Source organism: Notothenia rossii, assembly GCF_949606895.1.
Source record: "Notothenia rossii genome assembly, chromosome: 3".
In the NCBI taxonomy this organism is placed as follows: domain Eukaryota; kingdom Metazoa; phylum Chordata; class Actinopteri; order Perciformes; family Nototheniidae; genus Notothenia; species Notothenia rossii.
Genome location: NC_136901.1, coordinates 61,364,066 through 61,389,909, shown reverse-complemented (window position 1 = coordinate 61,389,909; position 25,844 = coordinate 61,364,066). Strand labels below are relative to the sequence as shown.

At 43.6% G+C, this 25,844-nt stretch overlaps 1 long non-coding RNA gene across 1 annotated transcript; it reads right to left on the bottom strand.

Annotated features, from left to right (window-relative positions):
* Positions 1 to 353: 353 nt before the first annotated feature.
* LOC307034490 lies at positions 354 to 21,804 on the bottom strand. The gene is made up of 5 exons (XR_013806937.1): positions 21,750 to 21,804; positions 20,726 to 20,788; positions 20,317 to 20,593; positions 19,898 to 20,058; positions 354 to 855 (listed from the first exon to the last, which is right to left on the bottom strand). It is a non-coding gene; the product is annotated as an uncharacterized lncRNA (long non-coding RNA).
* Between the last annotated feature and the right edge of the window lie 4,040 nt (positions 21,805 to 25,844).

Below are 25,844 nucleotides of genomic sequence, written 5' to 3'. Positions count from 1 at the left end.
GTTTCTATTGTTTCAAGTTGAGCAGATGATTTGGCATTTTTGTGGCAGGTCTCAGTCCCTGCTTCTGACATTTTGAGATGACTTAATAACTTATAACCGACTGTAATAGAGCATATGTAACTACTAAGCTTGAATTGGATCTCTGAATGTATAAATGTAAGTAATCAGTGAGGTTATCAAATGTATGCACTCATTAACAAGTTTAACTTGACCTCAGCTTTACAACTAAATAACAATAACAAGAATAAGATTTAGCTTGTTACTAATAAACCTTAAATGTAGTGAAATATGCTAAGAAAAGCATTACATCACTTATACTTTACAAAGAAAATGTTTCTGTCATCAGTGGAATGACCCTTTAAAGCTCAAGTAAATTGTCCTTTAAGTTTAATACCTTTCATAAAATGTGAAAACGTTCTTCATTTTTAATTTGAACTTATAAATAATATCTTCTTTAATATTAACTTATAATTTCTTTACTTTCTTATATGATTAATTTTCGTCTTTAAACCCTTTGGCATGTAACATTCATGAACACCAACACATTAGCTTCATCACCAGCATGTAGGCTTAGCATAGATGATAGACCTGAGTCCTTATTTGCAATTTCCAGATTAACCACTTTTCACACCACCTTTAACTTGAAGGATGTGGTCGAGCACTTCCTGGCTTTATCCTGAAATGTTGCGACTTTGACACAATCTAATCACCGTAGCTTGCGGTCGTCATGCCGACAGTGCACCGCTGGCGTTGCTTCTCTGATGTGCTGGATGGTCCTTGAATGCAGCGTCGTCTCTCGCTCCAGTCTCGTTGTCTTTCCCACCCGCGCTGAGCAGGCGAGTTCTCACTGTAGCTCTTTACAAGACACAGACACAGGTTGATTGATTCTTTAAAACAGGCGTTTATTTCTTGGGAGTTTTCATCCTGTAACCTCCCCTCTTCCGTTACACCGTGAGAACTACAACACCGAAATGACACGTATACATAGCCAAACATATTAGCATATTGTGCTACACATATGAATGAAAATAAGAAAATAAAAACATAAAACAAATTCCTCGTTGGCCGCTTGTCGTGAAAGGAGATTAATTTAGTTCCTTTTCTGCATAACTTTGTCACAGACTTCTTGTCACATTAAAACTTTATCACAGACTTCAGCAGAGCTTCAAAAAAGACGTCAACCAACTTTGAGTTGTACAGTGTAACAGCAAAACACGCAGTACCTGTCACACTCCTAGGGTTATGTCACGTTTGTAATTTTGTATGTTTAGGTTATGTCACGTTTGTATGTCTAGGTTTGGGTTTTTTGTTGTTCTCCCTGTCATGTTTTCCTCCTGTTTATTGTCTGGTCCTTTTCCCTGTGTTTTTCCTCCTGTTGTTAGTTTCCCTTGTGTGTCTAATTGTCTGATTATGTTCACTTGTGGCCCCTTTGTTTTCTCCTCCCTCCTCACCTGTGTTTTGTTGTGTGATTAGTCTTGTGTGTATTTAAGTTCTGGGTTTTCTGTCTGTCTATGTCGGTTCGTCTTGTGTCATGACTAGTTCTTCGGTGAGTGTTCTGTTTTGTCTTTGTTTGTATCATATAGCCTTGAAATAAAGGAGTTTTTTCAGTTTATATCTGCATTTGGGTCCTGCTTCCTACACAATCCGTAACAGAACGAACCGACCAAAAATGGACCCAGCAGACCTTTTGAAGCTACAGTTGGAACGTCTTGGACATTCTCTGGAGTATATTTTTTATGCGTGGAAAGGCGCCTCATCTAGACGGGGTAGAGAGGCTGCGTTGAAGGAGGCACGTCAGGAGGTTTCTTGCAAGCACTTGCTCTGGATCTTGTTGCCCAAGTGGCTGAGGATTTTTTCACGTAGTCCTGAGAGCCAGTCCTCATTTTCTGACCCTTTCTTGGGGTCTGGTCTGGCGTTTGGAGGTCCACGAAGCCTCCAAAAAACTCCTAAGAGACGCAAGGCCAGGGTTCCGTGCCCAACAGCCAAGGTTCCGGCTCCAGCGCCGGACCCAGCAGCCATGGTTCCGTGCTCCAGTACCATCCTACACAGCCATGGACCCGTGTTCCGGTTCCTTGCCCAGCAGTCATGGTTCCGGCTCCAGTGCCGGCCCCAGCAGCCATGGTCCCTGCTCCTGAACCGGCCCACAAGGCCATGGATCCGTGCACCAGTACCTGCCCAAGCATCCATGCTTCCATACTCCATTACCTGGCTTACACAGCGAGGGTCCAGGCTTCCGCTCCACGCCCAGCAGCCATGGTTCCGGCTCCAGTGCCGGCCCCAGCAGCCTTGGCCCCTGCTTCAGCTCCGGACCTTACAGCCATGTTTCCGGCTCCAGAACCGGACCATACAGCCATGTTTCCGGCTCCAGTGCCGGCCCCAGCAGTCATGTTTCCGGCTCCAGAACCGGACCTTACAGCCATGGTCCCGGCTCCAGTGCCGGCCCCAGCAGTCATGTTTCCGGCTCCAGAACCGGACCTTACAGCCATGTTTCCGGCTCCAGAACCGGACCATACACCCATGTTCCCGGCTCCAGTGCCGGCCACAGCAGTCTTGTTTCCGGCTCCCGAACCGGACCTTACAGCCATGTTTCCGGCTCCAGAACCGGACCTTACAGCCATGGTTCTGGCTTCAGTACCGGCCCCAGTACCCATGGTTCCGACTCCAGTTTCGGCTCCAGGACTGGCCAACGCCAGCTCCCCGAGTCCTGTTGGCGTACCGACCGACGCCAGCTCCCCGAGTCCTGTCAGCATACCGGCCGACCCCAACTCCTGGTCTCCAGTTGGCTGTTCAGCCGACGCCAGCTCCCCGAGTCCTGTCGGCGTACCGGCCAACTCCATCACCTCGTCTCCTGTTGGCTCTCCAGCCGACTCCAGCCCCTCGTGTTCTGTTGGCAAACCAACCATCTCAAGTCTCCTCTCAAGTCTCCCCTCCAGTTCCATCTCGAGTCCACTCTCGAGTTACCTCTCAAGTCTCTTCTCAAGTACCCTCTCGAGTCACCTCTCGAGTCCCCATTCAAGACACTTCTCAAGTATCCTCTCGAGTCCCCTCTCAAGTCACCTCTCGAGTCTCCTCTCGAGTCACCTCTCGAGTCTCCTCTCGAGTACCCTCTCGAGTCCCCTCTCGAGTCACCTCTCAAGTCTCCTCTTGAGTTCCCTCTCGAGTCACCTCTCAAGTTCCCATTCGAGACACTACTCAAGTCACCTCTCGAGTTCCCTCTCGAGTTCCCTCTCAAGTCACCTCTCAAGTCTCCTCTCGAGTTCCCTTTCAAGTCCCCTCTCGAGTCACCTCTCGAGTCCCCTCTCAAGTCTCTTCTCAAGTCCCCACTCGAGTCACCTCTCGAGTTCCCATTCAAGACACTTCTGAAGTCACCTCTCGAGTTCCCTCTCAAGTTCCCTCTCAAGTCACCTCTCGAGTTTCTTCTCAAGTCTCCGTTCAAGTTCCGGCTCAAGATCCCTCTCAAGTCATCTCTCAAGTCGACTCTCAAGTTTCCTCTCGAGTCTCAACTCAAGTCCCTACTCATGTGCCGTTGGAGGTTCCGCTGGGGGTCCTGCCAACCTTATGTCTTATGCCGTTGGAGGCCCCGTTGACTACCCTTCTGCCGGGGGTCCTGCCAACCCTGTGTCCTGTGCCATTGGAGGCCCCACCGACTACTCTTCTGCCGGGGGTCCTGCCAACTCTATGTCCTGTCCCGTTGGAGGTTCCGCTGGGGGTCCTTCCAGCTCCTTGTCCTGTCTCGTTGGAGGTGCCGCCGTCTACTCTCCTGCCGGGGGTCCTGCCAATCCTATGTCCTGTGCCGTTGGAGGCCCCGCCTACTACTCTCCTGCCGGGGGTCCTGCCAACCCTGTGTCCTGTCCCGTTGGAGGCCCCGCCGACTACTCTTCTGCCGGGGTTCCTGCCAACCCTATGTCCTGTGACGGTCCTGCCAGCCCTATGTCCTGTGCCGTTGGAGGCCCCGCCGACTGCCCTTCTGCCGGGGGTCCTGCCAGCCCTATGTCCTGTGCCGTTGGAGGCCCCGCCATCACCTGTCCTACCGGGGGTCCTGCCGGCCCTGTGTCCTCTTCCGTGGGGGATCTTGCCGACACCGGCTCCTGCCCGGCCTCCGGAGCTGTCTGGTCTTCGCCCTCGAGCCCGGTCCCCTGAGTTCGCCCGCTGTGGTCTTCACCCCTCCTCGAACTCTGTCTTGCCTCCGGGCCGTCCGCCCGAGTTCCCCTTTTTGAACTCTGCCTTGCCCCCGGGCCGTCCGCCCGAGACCCCATCCATGGTCTCTGCCTTAGCCCCGGGCCGTCCGCCCGAGTTCCACACCTTGTTCTCTGCCTTGCCCCCGGGCCTTCCGCCCGAGACCCGTCCTCCAGACCCCCTCCACCCACCCTGCTGGACTTTGTTTTTTGGGACTTCTGGGATCCGTCCCTTGAGGGGGGGGTTCTGTCACACTCCTAGGGTTATGTCACGTTGGTAATTTTGTATGTTTGGGTTTTGCTGTCATGTTCTTCTCCTGGGTTATTGTCTGGTCCTTTTCCCTGTGTTTTTCCTCCCGTCGTTAGTTTCCCTGGTGTGTCTAGTTGTTTGATTGTGTTTACCTTTGGCCCTTGTGTTCTCCTCCCCTGCCCGGCTGTTTCTCGTCTTGTGATTACCCCTCCCTGTATTTAGTCTCGGCTCCTCCTGTGTTCAGTGTTGGTGCTTCTTTTGTTCGTGACTTAGTTCACCGTAGAGTGTTTTGTTTGTTCCAGGTTTACTCAAGACCTAGAAATAAAGGTATTATCAAATATTATCTGCGTTTTGGTCCTGCCTGCTTCACTCTGCGTATCAATTTGTTGTTTAAGGGCGGCTGGCAAACAGCTTTTAGGCACAATACCGCCCCCTGGATTATATATAGTGTAGTGGATACTGCCCTGAATGACAGACTTTTTTCCCACTCGGGAACGAATACGGATACCATTACACCCCTAGGTGTTGGTGATACATTGTTCGAAGACTGGCTCTTTTGCCTACTCCCGTTCGCTATGCTAGGTTCACCATGTACTGACACCTATTTATTAAATAATACTTGGACTAGAATCAAGATTTTACTGTGATATTTTTTTTTTATAAAGGAGAGAGGAAAAACTAAAGCAAAGATGACAGATTTATATCCAGAAGTCATATCTGAAAAGATGAGCGGGACCAATGTTCCTGTTCTGACAGTCTGCTGACCTATGACTCATCATTATAATGTCCTGTCACTCATTAGTCATCACTCTGATTAGGTTCCACATGCCCAGTCTGCACAAGCAGCTTTTGGTGACAAATATTATTAGATCCTCTACAACTTTCCCTCCTTTTTCTTTGTGTTCTCCTTTCTTTCATCTCTTTTTACTTAAAATCACTCAGAACTGTCCTCCACTCCTCACAGAGTCTATCCCCTTTCTTTACCGCTTAGAAACGGACCATTTGCATAGCCTTCTTTCAGATAATTGATTTCAAAGCATCTAAAAAAGAAAAAGAAGGTTCAGAGTTTTATAGTTGCAGTCAATATTAGAGTCAGGGACGGTGTCTTCCATGAAGCCGCAGACTGAGCGGCCTTTGTTCAGATGAATGATATACTCATCTGTGTTTAACTCCAGAAGGAGAATTAGATGCCACAGAGAGGGATTTCTTCCTTTTATCTGCTCCTCTAAATCAATGCTGTGCAGAGAGGGTGTGTGTGTGTGTGACTGTGTATTTAAACACAGCAGGGAAATATGATGTTTGATTGTTCATACGGAGAAATGCACCGTTTTCGACTTCCTTAACTCTGAGTTCTGTTGCCCCAATTACGTGTAAGGTGGGAGAAGTACTCAGATCAAGTACTTAAGTAAAAGTAATATACTGCAGGGTAGCTAGGGAATTTACTCCAGGTGTGACTAAAGTCTGATTTAAGGCCTGATTATATTTCACATCATTAATCCAAATCTGTAAAGTAACTAATGGTATTAAATACATGTAGTGGAGTAAAAGTACACCATTTACCTCTGGACTGTACTAGAGCAGAATACTTAACCTGTTAAGCCCGGCAGCCCTCGTTGTTAGGAGGTAATCAGGACCCAAATGCAGATTAAAAGTGGGGTATACAACTATAAACAAATAGCGAGCATTATTAACCTGTTAAGCGCCATAGCCCCTGCCGGCGGGCGCAACAGGATTTTTTCACCAAACTGTGTCTCAGGGCTTCTTAACATTCAACAACCCATTATGTGTCAAACTCAGCTAAATGACGATATGAACCATTTTTACCAAAACAAAACACAAGTCTAACGCCAAGCCTCTGAATTAGCACTAAGCCAAAAAATGCTAACGCACTTAGCACAGAACTCACGTTAGCGATCTTAAATACTTCATCGGATCTGCACAAACAACATATCATCTGAAAGCTGAGATTGCACAGATTCCAATGGTATAAGTATCATCACTGAGCAATCAAAACTCGTGGCAGCGAAGGCTGGCAAAGACAACACACAACTTGACTTTACTGGGCAAAAACGGCAAATATGTCTTACCTTTGCTGTTTTCTGATCAAAAGTTGTGTTCAATGGCATTAAAACGCAAAAGCTTTCGGTTTGGGCAAACTGTGTGCGCATCAGTCTAACTCCTCAATGGTAACGTGTAGGTGGATCTAGGAACTCCCTCTCGATTCTATTGGCTCTAACGGTTCAAAATAGGTGTCAATCATCAAAATCGACAGAGGGGCGCCAGAGATATGGCAAATCCACCCAAATTACCCCCAAAGTGTTTTTTTTTTGTTAAACCTCTCTAAAAAGGCCGTTGTTGTTGTGCACCGACAGAAATGTTGAGATTGTATGTTGGTTTTTGGTTGTATTGTCTTCCACTTCCTGTTTTGTTTTGTCACTCACCATTTACCTGTCATTCCAGACTCATCAGCACCAGCCCCGGCCCTGATTGTTTTCACCTGTCATCCCTTCTGTGTCTCCTGTGCTCATCAGCATCAGCCCCGCCCCTGATTGTTCCCATCTGTGTCTTATTGTCATGTCTTTAAACTCCCCTGTCTCCCAGTGTTCCTTGTCAGTTCGTCTTTGTCTATTGCCATGGTCAGATCTTTGATCTTGTCTCTTGCCACGGTCAGGTCTATGCCTTTTTTGTGCTCTCGTAAAGTTTCGATCCTCACTACGTGAGCGCTTTCTTTTTGTTCAAATTTTTGTCATCTCAGCTAGAGAGTTGATAGAGACCATTTTTTGTTGTTCATTTTTGCTGTTCTTGAAAAGACATCTTACAAATACTTTACCTCTGTCTCCCGGGTCGTGCAATTGGGTCCTACCTCCTAAGTGTCTGAGTTCTTAACAGAACAAACTGACCGTTATGGACCCAGCCGACCCAAGAACGCTTCACGCCGCTCTGTCAGCACAAGGGCGTAATAATTTTTCACCACGAGGAACAGCTGGGCATAGCTGCCAATGAAAGGAAAGAGCTGGAAGGACGCCAGGCAGAGTTTCAAGGAAACATCTCAACACAGGTGCAACAACTGACTACACAAATGAATCATTGGGTTACTCAACTACAGACTGCTCCTCCGGTGACGTCATTCACAGCTGAGAATGTACATGTCGATACTCCAGCTGACACAATCTACTCAAGTCAGGCTGTTCCTTCCTCACTACGGCTGGCTCTTCCGGAGAGGTTCTCCAGTGATTCCATGAACTGAACTTTCCTAGTTCAGTGCGATCTGCATTTCCAGACACCCCAGGGACTTTTTCATCAGACCATGGTAAAGTGGCGTTTATTGTGTCCCATTTAACAGGAAGAGCAGCAGCCTGGGCTACTGCAGAATGGTCCAGAGACTCTATGCTTTGTTATTCATTAACCGACTTCACAGACACTATGAGTCACATTTTTGACCACTCGTCACCTGCTACAGAGGCCAGCAGAAGGCTTCTTCACATGCGCTAGCACAACCGTCAGGTGGTTGATTATGCCATCGAGTTTCGCACAGCAGCAGCAGACAGCGGGTGGAATGTTCCGGCTATTCGTGACGCCTTCCTGACTGGACTTTCGGATCCAATAAAGGACCAGCTGGCTCCTCTGGAGGTGCCACGAGACCTGGAGTCTCTCATCGCTGTATCCATCAGGATCGACAACCGACTTCGGGAGAGGGAGAGAGAACGCCGGCGCACCCGTTACGGAGATCCCAGTTTCCAGGGCTTTCCTCGGAGAGCCGCTCCGCCGGGGGAAGTTTTCCTGCCCGCGGCTTCGGACCGTCAGAGGACAGCGCCCCCACCTGACTCAGACGAACCCATGCAGTTGGGTAGGACCAAGCTTTCTTTGGAGGAGAGGCAGCGCCGCCTTCGGGAGGGTTGTTGTTTCTACTGTGGCCAGTCGGATCACCAACTCGCCTCATGTCCGGGAAAAGACCGAGCTCACCAGCCAAGAGAAGGGCGCTGGTGAGCAAGCTTCCCACAGATTTCCCGCCTCGACCGGTTACTCAGGTAAACATTTTTATTAACAATCAGGCCATAGACTCAGGGGCTGACGAAAGTCTTATGGACTGGGGCATAGTCAAACAGCTAAAAATAAATACTGTTCCGCTATCTCGCCCTATTAACGCCAGTGCTTTAGACGGTCGTCTTTTGTTCACTGTTACCCACTGCACTGAGGCTATTCGGATCACTGTCAATAAGGACCATACAGAAGTTATGCAGTTTCACATTTTCGAATCTGCTCAGCACCCGATTATTTGGGGTTTTCCGTGGTTAAAAATTCACAACCGACACATTAACTAGCGCTCAGGGAAAATTAAGGAGTGGGGAGAGGATTGTATTAACCGGTGTAAACTTTCACAACCTGTTAATGCACCAACATACTTTAGTAGGATCATTATAGATCACCCTGACTATCCTGATCTACAGAAGGTACCTCCCTGTTACCATGATTTAAAAGAAGCATTTCAAAAAATCAAAAGCCATGTCGCTACCTCCTCACCGACCATTTGATTGCCCTATTGATCTTCTCCAGGGGGCTCCCATTCCCAAGGGAAGACTGTATTCAATCTCAAGGCCAGAGAGAGCGATAATGGACGAGTACATTTCCTCTTCTCTCAAATCAGGGATTATCCGCCCTTCATCTTTCCCAGCTGGAGCGGGGTTTTTCTTTGTAGGAAAGAAGGACGGTTCTCTGAGACCTTGCATAGACTAGAGCCCTCTTAATGACATTACGGTGAAGAACCGCTATCCTCTGCCACTCATGTCCTCTGCTTTCGAGCTACTTCAGACTGCCAAAAATATTCACCAAGATGGACTTAAGAAATGCATATCACTTGGTTAGAATAAGGAAGGGGGATGATTGGAAGACAGGGTTCAACACTCAGAGTGGTCACTATGAGTACCTTGTAATGCCTTTTGGACTGTGTAATGCACCGGCTGTTTTTCAGGGTTTTGTCAATGAGATTTTGCGGGAATTTTTGAATGTTTGTGTACCTTGATGACATTTAGATTTTCTCACCAGACGCTAAGTCCCATGTTAACCATGTCCGTCAGGTTCTGCAGAAACTACTTGAAAATCAATTATATGTCAAGGCAGAGAAATGTGAGTTCCATGCAGAAAAGGTGACTTTTCTAGGATACATAATCTCACCCAACCAGATTCAGATGGATCCTACTAAAGTCAGCGCAGTTTCTAAGTTGCCAACACCAGACTCCAGGAAGAAGGTTCAGCAGTTTCTGGGTTTTGCAAACTTCTACAGAAAGTGTACAATAAACTTCAGTTCTGTTGCTGCTCCTCTGCATGTTCTCACTTCTCCTAAAGTTCCTTTAAAGTGGACTCCTCAGGCGGACGTCGCTTTCCAGCGCCTCAGGGAAAGGTTCACCACAGCTCCCATTCTCACCATCCCGGATCCCAAGCGCCAGTTTGTGGTCGAGGTTGATGCTTTCAATGAGGGAATTGGAGGAGTACTGTCCCAAAGATCCATGGAGGACAACAAGATACACCCGTGTGCTTTGCTGTCACGTAAGTTGATGACGGCAGAGAAGAATTATGATGTGGGGAATAAAGAACTGTTAGCTGTAAAAGCTGCTCTTGAGGAATGGAGACACTGGTTGCAGGGGGCAGAGCAGCCGTTCTTAGTCTGGACAGACCATAAGAACCTGGAGTACATTGGAAAGACTAAACGCCTTAACTCCCGCCAGGCCAGATGGACTCTATTTTTCAGTAGGTTCAATTTCACCCTCTCTTTTCGCCCCGGATCCCAGAATCCAAAGCCTGATGACTTGTCTCGCCTTTTCGAACCAGAACCACTTGCTGTAGAGCCCAAGACCATCCTTCCCTTAAACCGTATGGTCGGAGCGTTTTCCTGGCAAATAGACTCGGACGTTAAGCAGGCTAACATGTTGAAACGGCGCCTAGCGAGTGTCCGAACAACCTGCTCTTTGTTCCTGTGTCTCTCCACTCCAAGGTCATCCACTGGGCCCACACGTCTGTGCTTTCGTGCCACCCTGGAGTTAAAAGGACTATGTGCAGGATTAAGCAGCGTTTCTGGTGGCCAGCCATGAAGAAGGATGTGCAGGAATACGTAGCGGCTTGTCCGGTGTGTGCTTGCAATAAAACCTCGTCCCAGCTTAAGATGGGTCTGCTCCAACCGCTGCCGATTCCTCAACGTCCCTGGTCACACATATCCACATGGACTTTGTGACAGGACTCCCCTCATCCAGGGGCAAGACTACGGTCTTAACAATGGTGGATCGATTCTCTAAGATGGCCCATTTCATCCCATTGACCAAGCTTCCTTCTGCCAAATGAATCAAGTATTCAGGATCCATGGATTCCCTAATGACATTGTTTCCGACAGGGGTCCACAATTCATTTCCATTTTTTGGAAGGAGTTTTGTCGACTCATAGGTGCCACCGTCAGCTTGTCATCAGGATATCACCCTCAGTCAAATGGACAGTCGGAGCATCTGAACCAGGAACTGGAGACTACGCTACGTTGTCTCGTCTCCCGGAACCAGACCACCTGGAGTGACCACCTCACATGGGTCGAGTTTGCCCACAGTACTCTTCCTACGGCTTACCCCATTTAGAAGTGAAGATATAGTCATTTGTTCTGGGAATGTCATTTTCGAGCCTGAGACCTGAAAAACAGTCTCCGGGCTAAACAGGTTAACCTGTTAAGCCCCAAGCCTGTTAATCTGTTAAGCCCCAAGCCTGTTTTCAGGTTTTATAGTAAAATAAAGTGTTGCCAGTTTCAGTAACATTCACACTTTAAATGTTTTTATTTTAATCTAAGTATGTGATAAAACATTACAAGTTGAACATTATGTTATTGCATACAAAACTCTCTATGGATATCCCTTCTGTCTGTCAGGCCACCAGGTACCGTTGAATAAGTCTAACTGATAAAGAGAGAGAGAGAGAGTGTGTGTGTGTGTGTGTGTGTGTGTGTGTGTGTGTGTGTGTGTGTGTGTGTGTGTGTGTGTGTGTGTGTGTTGTCAAGCCTCCCAAGGACAATTTTGATATTTCCTGATTTTTCTCATGTCAGTTGTAAATAGAGAAGAAAGTGTGCAATTACTTTGACGCAGTGACAATTAAATACAATACTCTGAAAGAAATAAACAATTGAAATAAACATGCTCTACTTCATAATGGTCACAGGACCAAGCACCGGACATGGGGGGCGGAGCCTTCTCTGCACTTATCTCACCTTGTTTAAATCACAAATCAAAACCCAGCAGGGACCTTGCTCCCTGCATTTGCCTGTCTGTGTCTGTGTATTCTCATATTCCGATTAACCCAGCCTCCCCCAAATTTTCTTTTTTTTGTGTCTATATCTACGCCGGGATCTGGAGTCAAGGACTGTTCCTGTGGTCCTGTGCCCTGGATCCTCTATCCTGAGTTTGGGATTAAGTCGTGGACTTCGGGTCGTGGCTGAACCTGTCTCTGCGGTCCTGCCTGGGTCTCGTCGTGCTGCTTCCCTGATGGCTCCCACAGGATTGTTCTTGACATCTTCGTGGATTCATCTTCTTATTATAGACACATGCATTTCCAAACATTCGGTCTACCTACGCTGTAAAATGTATTATCTTTTACACACGGCATCTATTGCACGTCTGTCCGTCCTGGGAGAGGGATTCCTCCTCTGTTGCTCTCCCTGAGGTTTCTCCCATTTTTCCCTTTAAACTGTGGCTTTTTTCTCCGGAAGTTTTTCCTTGTACGATGTGAGGGTCTAAAGGACAGAGGGTGTCATTTTCTCATACTAATATTCTGCACAAACTGTGCTGTTGTATTTGCTGTAAAGTGTCCTTACTGTAAGGTAATTATTATATGTACAGCACTTTGGCTCGACCAAAAATTGTTTTAAAAATGTGCTATATAAATAAAACCTGATTTGATTTGATTTGTTTTAAATGTTTTTATGAATTTTAACATGTATATTGTCTTTGAGTACCATGAAAAGTGCTCTATATATAACATGTATTATTATTATTATTATTATTATTATAGCTACAGCCAGCCCTCCTACAAATCTGGATTATGCTTGGTGACATTTTTTAAAATGACATATATCATGTCTTTAATGAGAACAACTTTTACACAGTTAACATTTTTAAAGATTGGGTTAATTTAGAAAATAAAGTCTTACAATTCAGAGTTTGTTACAAAGCACAAGCTCTAATGGCCTAAAGCACAATTTGTCCCCATTATTTTGTGTTTGAATCTTTTTTTTAATATGACAAAATAGATGTAAATGCAATTGCATGAGTTAATATTGGGTTCAAAAAATGTATTGGATGATGTGCTTAAAGCTCTCAGGCTAGGTGTGGGCACTCTGTAATGCAGCACAGCACATGGGTGTTAGCATATGGGTGTTTTGAACATTCTAAAAATGAAGAGAGAGCAGTGCAGTGTCTCAGAGCGGAAGCTAATGCTTTCTTTTCACAGTTTTCTGCATGGTGATCGATAAAGATTCTTACACACTCTGAAAGTCCATTCAACACCAACACTAAAATCTATCATACAATACAGCGCTCCACTAAGATGTGTAAAAACACTTTTTCCATGTTGCTCCTCTCTCCTCTTTACCCTCAGTGCAGCAGAGAGAGTGTGTGTGTGTGTGTGTGTGTGTGTGTGTGTGTGTGTGTGTGTGTGTGTGTGTGTGTGTGTGTGTGTGTGTGTAGGCATTTCTCTCAAGGTTCACTCCAACACTTGGCTGTAGCACGCAGAGTGGGCTCTCTTCACCTCTGCAGAGGACAGCAACATCTCAAACTGGAACATTTCTGCCTTTCAGCAGCGAGTATTTCAAAGGAAGCCAGGAGCATTGTGGGAGTATGGAGGATTTTAAGTGTTTAACCAGCAGCAAAGAAATGAGTAGACACTGGCTTCTAAATAATGTCTTCTTCTCAGTGCTGACGTAGGAAAGCAAAAAGATAAAATATGACATGACCTTACTCATTATCAACAAGCAAACAATAAAACTATTTCAAGAATACAAAAATGTGATGCTTTTATTTCTGAATGACTCATTTCAGGATGTGGGGCTGACACTCACGCTAAACTTTTACTTGGTGGTAGAAGTAAAATATTTTAATTATACTTGTGTGTTTCTCTGTTATAGACCACACACATACACGAAACCTGCTCCATGGCTGTATTACTGTGCTGTTGTGTTGATATGAATAAGTTAAAGGTGGGGTAGGTAAGTTTCAGAAACCAGCTCGAGATACACTTTTTGTTATATTCCATGGAATGGTCTTAACATCCAGATAGCAATGAATATCTTAAGTGCTTTGACAAAAAATCCATAAAAAAATTTCATCTGTGGAACCCGTAATACTGTAAAAACTACAACTAATCCGATAAACGGTTTGGATTGCCGCCCTGTCTGTCAGCCTTCCATCTCGTGCACGCACAAATGTATCTCGTGCCCTCATTGGGCGTGACCTCATTGGGCGTGCCGTCATAGAGAACCGCAGTGACGCGTCGTAAAACCAGGAAGTAAGTTAGCATTTTTAGCACTTCCGGTTCCTTCCTCAAAAAGAAATGCATTTTTTCCATAGGGTTTTGGAAAAGAGCTCGAAATAAGGTCTGTGGTTGACACAAATTTAAGAGATAAGTCACGTTTTGTTCTACGACATTAAATACGTCAGCAGTGACCCCACTGGGGATTTTTGAAGAGTTTACGTGTCTAAAAAACTATGGTTGTTACCGAGTGGCTGAATAGGACTACAGAAATTGTCGAGGCCGTTGTACGTCATTACACAGAACACGTAAACCCTCCCGCTAAGTTTGTTTTCCCCTGTGTTCTGCTTGAAAGCAAGTACCTGCCTATCTTTAGTATCTGTATATCTATATCTGACCATTAGAATCTGTATTTTTGAAATTGTCGTTTTTAACACAGTAGTTTTACAAATGATAGAATAATTAATTACCAGTGTTTTCCAATTTTACTCGGCAGTTCGTTTCGTTAGCTAAAGTTAGCTAAAGCTAGCGCTACTAGTTAGCTACGCAATGGTTTGTTGCTTTGCTCTGGGTTGCAGCCACATGTCTTTGCATTAAACGTGCTTGTTCTATCGTTTCCCGGCCAATGTTTTCCAAAGGAGAGTCTGGATTCGTGCCATGAGGTAAGCTGACGTTACATTTTTGTCCATGTCACGGTGAAATGTAAATGATGGGTAGTGACTGTATTGCCGTTTTAGAGATGGCGCTGCTGAAAAGACCGCAGTAAAGAGTAAAGATAATGAATACATCCTATTAAAACCTGTGTGGCTTATATGATAAGTCTAATTAGTACAAGCAGCATAACGTTTCACCATGTAACTAAAGATTGTAGTCAGGGAAATCAGTTTGACATATTGAACTAATAACAAATCACCTCTGGCTGGCAGAGAACTCTCTGCTCCATAGCTTCTCTTGGATGTAAAATCACATGTACATTTTACATTTATATTCAATTTAATATTCCATCCCTCAAATACTTTTGTATATAATAACTTATATTTTGTTTTTCTTGTTATGCTGCTGCAACAAAAGCATTTCGCAAATTGGGATCAATACAGTAATATCTTATCTTAATTAATTAAGAAATATAACTATTATAATTAGTGTAGCAGCTGACACCTATTTTCAATATGGATTAATCTACCATTTATTTCTTTAGTTCAATTTTCATCTATAAAAATGTCAAAATAGTGAAAATGTTCACGAGACTTATCAAAGTGTAAGGTTATATCTTTAGATGTTTTGTTTTAGCCTATGTACTGTATGTCTTAATGCTCTTACAGTATATGTGACGGTGTGACTTCCATGAAACTAATATTTGATATCTTCCCAACAGACAAGCTGACAGGAAACCTAACACTCTAACAACCACAACATTGCAAAGGCGAGTAAATGTAATTAAAAACAATTCACAATTTCTTTATTTCTTCTTCCTTGCAGTGAGGTGAAGCTGACCTTGCACTTGGTGCCAGTAAGGATGTTCCTCACGCAGGCTGAATGTTTCTCCTTCCTTACTGACACATAAGCCCTTGATTTGCAATGCTTCACTAATTGTCATTTCCCTTGCTCCGTAGGGACACTTTACCTCCAGCACAGCGGAAGACCCTATCAGACCATCTGGAGATGCCCCCAACACTCCTGATAGGGAGAGCCACAAATCTGACTCATGGACCTGCATCTGGGTTGCAGTGGTGAATGCCCTGACGCCCTCACATTCATTCATAGTCCCCCACTGTACAGACAAAACACCATCAAGGGCCTGTTGTTGCCCTAGCACCCTGGCGATAAAGGAAGCAGTCACACGCTTTGACCTCAGGACAGCTCCAAAGTTGCTGGCAATCAACCTTCCTTTCCTGAACAAATGCCAGTTTGGGTTGGTTCGCTGACCAGTGGTAGCCACCTGAATTGCCCTCTGTTGCTCTTCAGACAATGCCATGCTTGCCACAATTGCCTCAGGTCCCTGATGCCCAACAGATTTGATAATTTCAGGAACAGTAAGTGTTTCCAAGCTGTAGTGTTCCTCTTCTAGCTCAGGGGAGAGAAGCCAAGAAATTCCTGAGAACCTGCCCCCGAGTCTTTCCCTCAGCCAGTCACGATCTTCAGAGGTGGGCTCTCTTGTCAGCGGGTTAAATTAGTTATTGGTTTCAACAGTCACATTAAAACAGTTACTAAATCAGCCTACTATCACCTAAAGAACATATCTAGGATTAAAAGACTAATGTGACAGCAGGATTTGGAAAAATATGTCCATGCTTTTATCTTCAGTAGACTGGACTACTGCAATGGTGTCTTCACAGGTCTCACTAAAAAATCTATTAGAAAGCTTTCGCTGATTCAGAACACCGCTGCTCGAGTCCTCACTAACACTAAGAAAGTGGATCACATCACTCCTGTTCTGAAGTCTTTACACTGGCTTCCTGTGTGTCAAATAATAGATTTCAAAATACTGCTGCTGTTTATAAAGCACTGAATGGTTTAGGACCAAAATGCATTTCTGACCTCCTGCTAAATGATGAACCATCCAGATCTCTCAGGTCTTCAGGGACGGGACAACTTTCTGTCCCCAGAGTCAGAACTAAACATGGAGAAGCAGCATTCAGTTATTATGCTCCAAATATCTGGAACAAACTCCCAGAAACCTGCAGGTCCGCTGCAACTCTTACTACTTTTAAATCCAGGCTGAAGACTTTTCTTTTTGTCGCTGCTTTTAATTGAACTATTCATATCTTAGACTGCACTGTAACTTTTATCCATGTATTTTTTCTTTTAATGTTTATTTTATTAGCTTTTCTTTTTAATGACTGATTTTAAATGCCATTTTCTTAATGTCTTTCATTTTTTGTAAAGCACTTTGAATTGCCTTGTGTTGAAAAGTGCTATATAAATAAAATTGCCTTGCCTTGCCTAATAAAGATTTCATGTGACACATACAATGGATTTGTTGATGGGAATTAATGTGAATAAATTAACTCTAGGTTAACGGTACTCTTGCTATCACTACTCACTGACACTATAAACCTTGTCCCTGATGCTAGCCCTGACAACACCGGTAAGCACACCTTCATCTAGGCTGCACTGTTACGTGTCCTGACTTGTCGTGGTTCTCTCCTCTGTCTACACTCTTCTTGTCATCTTTGTAAAATGATATCAGACTGGTAATTGACACAGCCATGACTTCTAGTTAAATTCAGTGTGGCTAAAATGAAAAACTTTGTTAAAATATGCAAGCTCGCGAAAGTCAAATTCAGCTTTATTGTCAAAAATTCTAGATGTGTTAAACATCCAGAAATTTTGAAATATCGTTTCCCATAGTGTGACATGTATACATAAAACAAAACAAAAAGGGCCTAGATAAACGTGGTATACATTAAACAAAACAAAAAGGGCCTAGATAACCGGGGTATACACTTTAAAATGTTAATATATTTAAAGTGTTCAAAGTGCAGTTTCAGTGCAAGTCAGTTGAAACGATCTTAAGTTGGCGTGACGTTGAAGTCGTGCGACCCTGCTGCTGTACTGGCTTGTAGTTCGTTTATAGCATAACGTTAGCATTTCACTTTTGGCGACTAGATTTATGATTCATAAATTATAAATGTAGGGTTGACATGTGGAGATTATCCGGCTGAACAAAACGTGATCCCTCTCTTAAATGTGTGTCAACCACAGACCTTATTTCGAGCTATTTTCCAAAATCCTATGGAGAAATTGCATTGGTTTTTCAAGAAGGAACCAGAAGAAGTTTACTTCCGGGTTTTACGACGGGTCACTGCGGTTCTCTATTGGGCGTGCCCTCATTGGGCGTGCCCTCATTGGGCGTGCCCTCATTGGGCGTGCCCTCATTGGGCGTGCATTGCAGCAGTACTTCCATGACTCGCCAGCAACAGGCGGCCACTTTCACCATGGCAGAGTTAGGTTCAACATCGTCTACTGGTCGCAAAATAAAAAATGTAACGGAGCAAATTAAGAACAAAAATAAAGTGGAAACTAGGAGGATTCAAACCAGAGTCAATATCGAAGTTGCTTTGGCTGTGTAGTATTGCTAACCTAGATGTGTTTAGCTTTGCCTGATATGTTACTGCAGCCTGCTCTCGCGGAGGAGGTGCTCTGTAAGGAAGTCTGAAGGAAGGGGCGGATTCTTTTTGGATGTGTACTTTCAAATTTTAGTGCACTCGAGCCGGTTTCTGAAACTTACCTACCCCACCTTTAAGGAAATCAACCGCTACCAAGAATCTTGTGTGTTCTTACCGACACCCCAAAGTGTAAGCCACTCCGAGTGAAACCTTCCCCTATACCAGGGGTCGGCAACCCGCGGCCCTCGAGCCACATGCGGCCCTTTAAGCCCTCTGCTCTGGCTCCCTTGAGCTTAGACAAAAATAAGAAGGAAATAAAATAAAAGTATTTGTAGGACTATTTATATTTTTTTGAATGGTTGAAAATGTTTCGTATCTTGTATTTTGAGGTGATACTGTGACACATAAATAAAAAACAAAACGGTTTTAATTAGTTCAACTAAAATATGCGTCACATCCTGCTACGGTCCCCCGCGAGCGCCTTTTCTTGGAGGCGAATAACCTGACCCCCGGCTCGATGAGCGAACTATGGATAAATCAAAGAAAAGTATCGGAGGAACACAGGATTCAATTCTGCGTGGACAGAGTTATATACTTTCACAGCAAACGATGCTGGTTTACCGGTATGTTTGATGTGTAGAGAGAAATTGTCAACGGTGCTGCAGCCTTTAAGTATCGAGGAACAACACGGGAGAGGAAGACAGCTGACAATCTTCAGTCATAATTCAATGGGGTATGTCATTTGTTTCAGAAAACACTTTTTGTTATATTCCATGGAATGCTCTTAACGTCCCGATAGCAATGAATATATTAAATCCTTTGACAATAAATACATACAAAAATTAATCTCTGGAAGCCGTAGCGCTGTAAAAAGCACGACCAATCATTTTAGCCGGCCCGGCTAAAATAACTGGATGGCCTACCTGCCTTTCAGCCTTCCATCTGTGCACACATTTATCTCGTGGCCTTATTGATGATGCACGTTCGTGTGTGTTGGAGGAGGGACTCTGTAAGAAAGTCTGAAGGAAGAGGCATATTTTTTTCGGTTGTGTATTTTCAAATTCTAGCGCACACGAGCTGGTTTCTCCATTCTTACCTACTCTACCTTTAACTATTTTTAGGGTGCAGCTATATGTTTTATTTATTTCAAAGTGGGCCCATTTTAATTATATATGTTTTTCCTTCAAATGTGCAGAGGACTCCCCAAGTGCTGTGTTTAATTTATTTTAAAGTAGGCCTGTGTATTATTTTAAATTCTCCTTATAGGAGTTCTTTGTTTATTATTAGAGGTTAACAGTTTTATATAATGTAATAAATAGCCTAATAAATGCAAAAAAAAACGTAGTTTTTGTCAGATATAACAATAAATACAACTTTATAAGCTATCGAGCTATGAAATATGTTTTGCGTCTCCAGACAAAAAATGTTTTGGAAAAATAAGCAAAATGGCTCTTTTGGTCAAAAAGTTTGCAGACCCCTGCCCTGTACAGTCCTACCTGAATCCCTATTCAATAGGACTCCTTGAAAACAATTCCTTTTTCCAAATAACTGAATTGGTTTTCTTTTGTTGTCGACAAAGGGCCCTCTTTCCGTCATTTTCATTGAGCTGAAGTAAACATACCACCGATTGGCTAAGAGTGAGTTTGGGCCTTTAGGGAGGAGCCAAAGCACACCACTGCAAAGGAAAGGGGTACGCTGAATTTACAACCCAAGACAAAACGAGAGCATCATGTGAAACAGAATGCAGCACAATAATCTTTTTATCTCGATTATCTTGTATTGTCAGAAGTACTTATCGTGTGTCAGAAATGTGCACAATCCTTTACTCTATGGTTTAAGACGGAATTAATTAATAATCACAATTCAAGTCTTACCTCTGCAAGAACTCCAGGGTAGCTCCCAGTTCTGAGCGATAACTGATGTTGAGGCAGTAATATGCTGCAAACATTAGCATCGACAGCATTCAGGACACTACCACTGACGATGGTCTGGTCCTCTGCTATCATGTAGTGTCCATTTTTAAGGTGAGAACTCCCTTAAGGTCCACAAAGGAAAAAGTCACAAAACATTTATAAATCCCAAAAATATTTAGTGCAGATTGTTGTTGTTTTTTACTGGTGATCACATGGCCAATTGTATTTTAGGAATGATCAGCTCCTGCAGCTTTCTTTTCTTTCTTAAGTGTTTCCTAATGTTAACAATGTAGAAAATGTCACATCATAAAGGGATAGTTTGGGTGTTTAAAGTGGGGTTTTATAAAAGGTACAGTACTTATCTATAGTCAGTGTATTACCTAGAGTAGATGATGGTTGGCAGGGGCGGACTGGGAAACGGTGGACCTCTGTCGCCTGTCAGCGCAACTTCAATGATGCCGTTTAAAAACAGCGAACCGACCCGGCCGTTCGGTGATTCTACAGATGGCCAGTCCGCCCCTGCCGGTACCGAAGTGGCCCGACCGGCCCATCGGGATTCGTCCCGAACGTCCCGATGGCCAGTCCGCCACTGATGGCCAGTATGCCCCCGAGCTTGGAGACAGGAGCAACCACCTGGAAGCAAAGCAATGTACTGCTCTGGACAGGGTCAGCAGAAAAACATATTTTAGCCACCTCTTGATGATTTCCATATCCTTTCACTGTTTGCATAGCAATACCACATAGGACATTGAGAATTGATAAAACTTGTAATATGGCAAGAAATCTTACTTGAGGATCTCTGGCTGCTGTTTATTCTTGGCAGGTTGCAATTACTGGTACTGCAGCTAACAGCTGAGGGGAGAAAAGAGACACAAGTTTGCACATGCTTGAGCAAAAATAACTTAAATAACACAGCAGCAGCTTTAAGTACAGTAATACCACTTCAAGTATAAGACCTGAGTACTTCTACTCTCATACACAGGGCTGCACATAACTGGTGCGCATGTGCACCCCCCGCCAAAAAAGAGCACCGGGTCATTTGAAAAAAGATATTTGCGAGTTGCATAAGAACTGTTAAGATAGCAGGGTTTCCCACACATAAACTTTACTTGGGCGGGTCGCCCAGGTATATTAACGGTCGTCAAAGTATAATTCACGAGCTATTTAGCTTTAATTTTTGTAATCCGTCCGCGAGCACCACGGCATCTGTGATCCCTCGCTCTACCCCTCGCTATCGCGTGAAGGGTCTGCTTTATGCGCTCCGCACAGTACCCTGCTTAAGGCTTAATGAGCGTGCTCACTGGCGCACCCCCCCCTCCCGTTCATAATGTCAAGTACCCCTCAAAAGGTCCGGTTTATTTCATTTTAAGGATGCGCACCAAGCAACATCTCCAGGTGCTCCTTTGAGAACCAGGGCAAAAACAATTATGTGCACCCCTGCTTATACAAGTACAAGATCTGAGAACTTCTCCCACCTGTTTATAGCCTTAACATAGGATCTAAACGATATGGATAATGTGCATTGTGTGTAACATTATGCCCACGAAAAAATCAATTATAAAACTAAGGATTGAGCTAACATTAGGAGTTAGTGACAATGAATGCTAGTTAGCTAGCTAAACTATTTATTAAATAATATTGCAAAAAAGTAACTGAAACATTCACTGCACATCACGCTCAGCCACTCGAGCACTCATCTTGCACATCATTAAACAATTAAACAACATGTATACCATAGCTAGGACTTTGAGGTTTGCAATGTTTTAAGACTTGACGTATTTTGAATCCGTTGATAAATAGTTTTTACCGTTACCTCTCAAAGAGCTGCTTCCACTCCTCTGGGCGCGCCACGTGCAGTGCTCTTCAGTCTTCACCTCCTGCATGCTAACTGCGTGGTCTCCGTAGTGTCAGTGCCTTTGCGCATGCGCTCTGTCTGCCTCAGCGCATGATGGGTGCGGTGCGTGCAGCAGAAGTCTCGTCTCTGATTGGCTGCAAATCGATTGCCCTGAAAATCCTTTGATGAACATCCAATCCTTGTATTATTTAAGAATTGGTAACACCACACCATAAAGATTAATTTAAAAGTAAAAAAATGGGGTGCAAGCTATTTACATTGCAATTATGATTGTTTAATTCTTTGGATGTTATTTTCTTAATTTACAAAATGACAATGTAACTAGTTGATAAATAATAAAACAAACACTGAAGGCCTTCCAAAGACACAAGCAACATATGTTATAAGACTTCTTTATTGTCAGTTTATTCTTTTTAAATTGAGAATAGAGAACACTGATAACTAATGTTGGTGCACATTTATATAAGTTTGATTATGATCAGGAATATCCCATCTGTAATTTGCAGTCCTGTCCCAAGTACAAGCTAAGTAGGTATTAATCAACGTGTACATATAGTTTACTATCATTTGTAGTCAAGCATAGTACTGCCTTCCTGATTGCTTTATTTTTGAGAAACCTATTCTGCACCTACCTGGGTTTTAAGAGAGTCCAACACCCTATGTGACTGTTCAGTCTCATAAAACATGCTCAATTTACTTTTTGAAAACACAAGCTCACAATAAAGTCAGATGGGAGATCTACAGAACCAAAGTGTGATAGACAAAGATGCATTCCGATATTAAACAAACAGAAAGGAAAACGTTGTTGTTCCACGAGGCAGTTGTAGCCAAAGCAAATGGATTAACCTTCAACCTTCAACTTCCTGCTGCCTGAAATCCCTGTGACAACCAACTAGCTGTGTGGGACATTATCACAATACATATTTAAGTTAATTGACTTGGATTGTAAAGGTCTTTCGCTGTAGTTATTAGCTTTGTCAACATGCTATGGTGAAGGCCTATTCTTTCAATATAATAGGCCTATATATTATTGGACGTCTACAAGGACAACATAGGTTATTTGTTTTACTGTAATTGCAATGCTAATACTGTTAGGATTATGTTTTAAACAGGACCCAGGCGCAGGCAATGACTGAAGATGTTTAAATGGTTTATTGTTTCGGAGACTCAGGCAGGTTTGGTGATTATGGAGGTCCGGAGTGGAGGTAGGCAGTGAGAGGCTGGACTGATTACCAGGCAGGCAGGTAGGATGCAGGAAGAAGCAGGCAGGTTGGCTGGAAGCTCTGGTGGATGATGGCCGAGGGATTGCACTGGAAACACAAGAGAAACTAGTTACAAAGAGTACGGATTTACACGCAGACAGGATAACTGAATGGGCAGCCAGGAGGCTGTAATACCACTGGTGTAGAAAACAATCTGGCGGTGAGTTGCTGGGAGACTGGAGTAGATAAGCTGTGTCCTGATTAGATGATGAGGGACAGCTGAGTCGGACGGCCAGGTGAGAGCAATCAGGCTGCTGCCTGCAAGGGACACCACACCCTCTCCACACACACACAGGGGAACAAACAGGGACACAGTTTGGACTGTGACAAATACCAATTCAGCATAGTGGTGGCACTAACTGCTAACAAGGTTTCAATATTCAGAGTCTGGTTGTTAGTGCTTGCTAGCATGTTATGCTATGGGCTTGATTCTACATGCTATTGTGATAAGGCCTATGGAAGAATCTAATGTTATTTAACTTCTAGATCCTTTCATTTTTCGCTTACAGTGAAACTCAATGTGTTTTTTGCATACTGTCCGCCAATCACCGTTAGCTGCACAAGTGACTTTGCGGCAGCTTCGCGTCTCTGATCATCTGAAAAGCTAAATGATGTCAGAAATTGGCACAGCTTTTTCTTGTGTTGAAAGAGATCAGCAGGTCAATGTTACTTGGGTTGTGAACGCACCGAACACCAAAACTGCTCGCTGGCGCCGGCTATCTGGCAGCCTCTCTGCGATCCCCTCTCCTATCCGTATGTGGTTGTTTTTGTGCATGTAGGCTATATGGTCTGTGTGTTTGTGCATGTACAGTATATCCTCCCTGTGTGTGTAATGTGTTTAAACACAACAGAGTGGGGGAAGACATTTCCCTCTGAGGTATGAATACATTATATCTTCTTCTTCTTCTAATTAGAAATCATAAGTGAATGGTCACATTAGGTTTGCCTGCAGTGAATGCAGGCAGCTATGAGCTAGTTTATAGATGTATCATGGCATAGACCAGGGGTGGGGAACCTCCGGCCTCCGGGCCGTAGGCCTATACGGCCTGCGAGACCATTTGGTACGGCCCTCGAGGTAAGTTATAAACACACGCAAAAAAGAAAAAAATTCAAGAAATCTAGACCGCAAAATAATTAAACAAGCTTGTTTTTCCTGGCCAAGTTCAGGGTCCTTGAACACAACACGAGCCTAACGTGTCACCACGTGGTATATGTCTCGTCTGACAGGGGTGCAGTTCTGCCGGAGAGCACCAGAACGCGGCTCCGGCACTTCAGAAACTGCAGTACCCATAAGGAGCCGTACACATGCCGCAGTTTTTGCGTGGCTGTGTCTTTAGTTGTAAGCCCAGTGGCGATCTGTTCATCTGTCATACTGATCATACAGTCAATAACTTTGTTGTTATTAGCATCTGGTTAGCTAGCTATGCTAACGAATATAAGAAGCTTTTTCTCCAACCAGTGAGGTAAAGGCACATCTTTATATGATCATTATAGTTATAGAAAAATAAGAGAATAAAGTAAACAGGAATACAATACTATATGACAGTAAAAAAAAGTTGTTATTAATAACAAAAGAATACAGGGAAAAGGGGAGTGATTTGTAAAATATCCATAAAGAAATAAATCTGCTTACAGTTCTGTTTCATATGGGTGTTGAGATGTATCCATAGATCTCTTCATGTTGCTCTCAAAGTGCACCAGATTGATGCTTTTAACTTCAACATTTAAAAAAAATCTTCCTGGTGATTCATTATTCTTTGCACAGCATGAAAGAAAGGCAAAATGAATGGGCTTTGATTTGAGTTTTTTAAGCAAACGTTGAGTTCAATAATTTGTACGGCCCTCGAAGGATGTTGTAAAAATTGAAATGGCCCTTGAGAGGAAAAAGGTTCCCCACCCCTGGCATAGACAAATGTCTCCTATAACCCACAGTCTATGGCTGTTACTGGTGGGTGATAGCATCATTTTATATCTGAATTGTGCTCTGGTATGAATTCGCACCCAACATGCTTATAACAGTCAAGTTTTTTTTTAACTCAATTGGTTTTACACAGTTTTTATAACATGACATTCATATATTTAACAATGAAATCTTCAAATTAATACAAATGTAGCAATAAAGTGAAAGTCAAAATGTGTTAAAATGTAGTTTTTTTTTTACTATAAAAGTTTATTCAATACCTGTGTTTTTCAGTTTATCAATGTAAAGTAGGGAGAGCGGGGCTGGTTGGCACAGGGGTTGGTTGGCACACAGTTATTTCCCAGGCCTGTAGAGGGCACTGTCCAAAAAATGTTACATTAAAATGATTGACCTCTTGACCTGAACATTCTAATTCTATCAAAACATCTGAAGGTCACTATCTTTTGAGGTGAGGACAACTTTTACATTTTGCAGTGTCAAAAAAAAAAAAATGCCCCCCCCACTGAATACATTATAGAGCTGTGTTACATAGAGATATAGAAAATATATTCATTTCAGTTGATAGACATAGGAATCAGCTATATTTGTATATGAAATTTGAAAGTTTGTGGTGAGTGGTGCAAGCTGGCTAACATCATTTTAGTTAAGAAGTGTGTCCTAATATGGGTGGGGTTGGTTGGCACACTGATTTTGGGGTTGGTTGGCACATGTGCCAACCAACCCCGGTATAGCCATTTGTTTACAATTGTATTAACTTATGCATTTTACAAATGTTAAACATAATGAATATTATATAATACTATTATATTATGTTTTATGTTATATTATAATACATTATCTGTGTCTTTTTTATCAGGATTGTATGTTCAT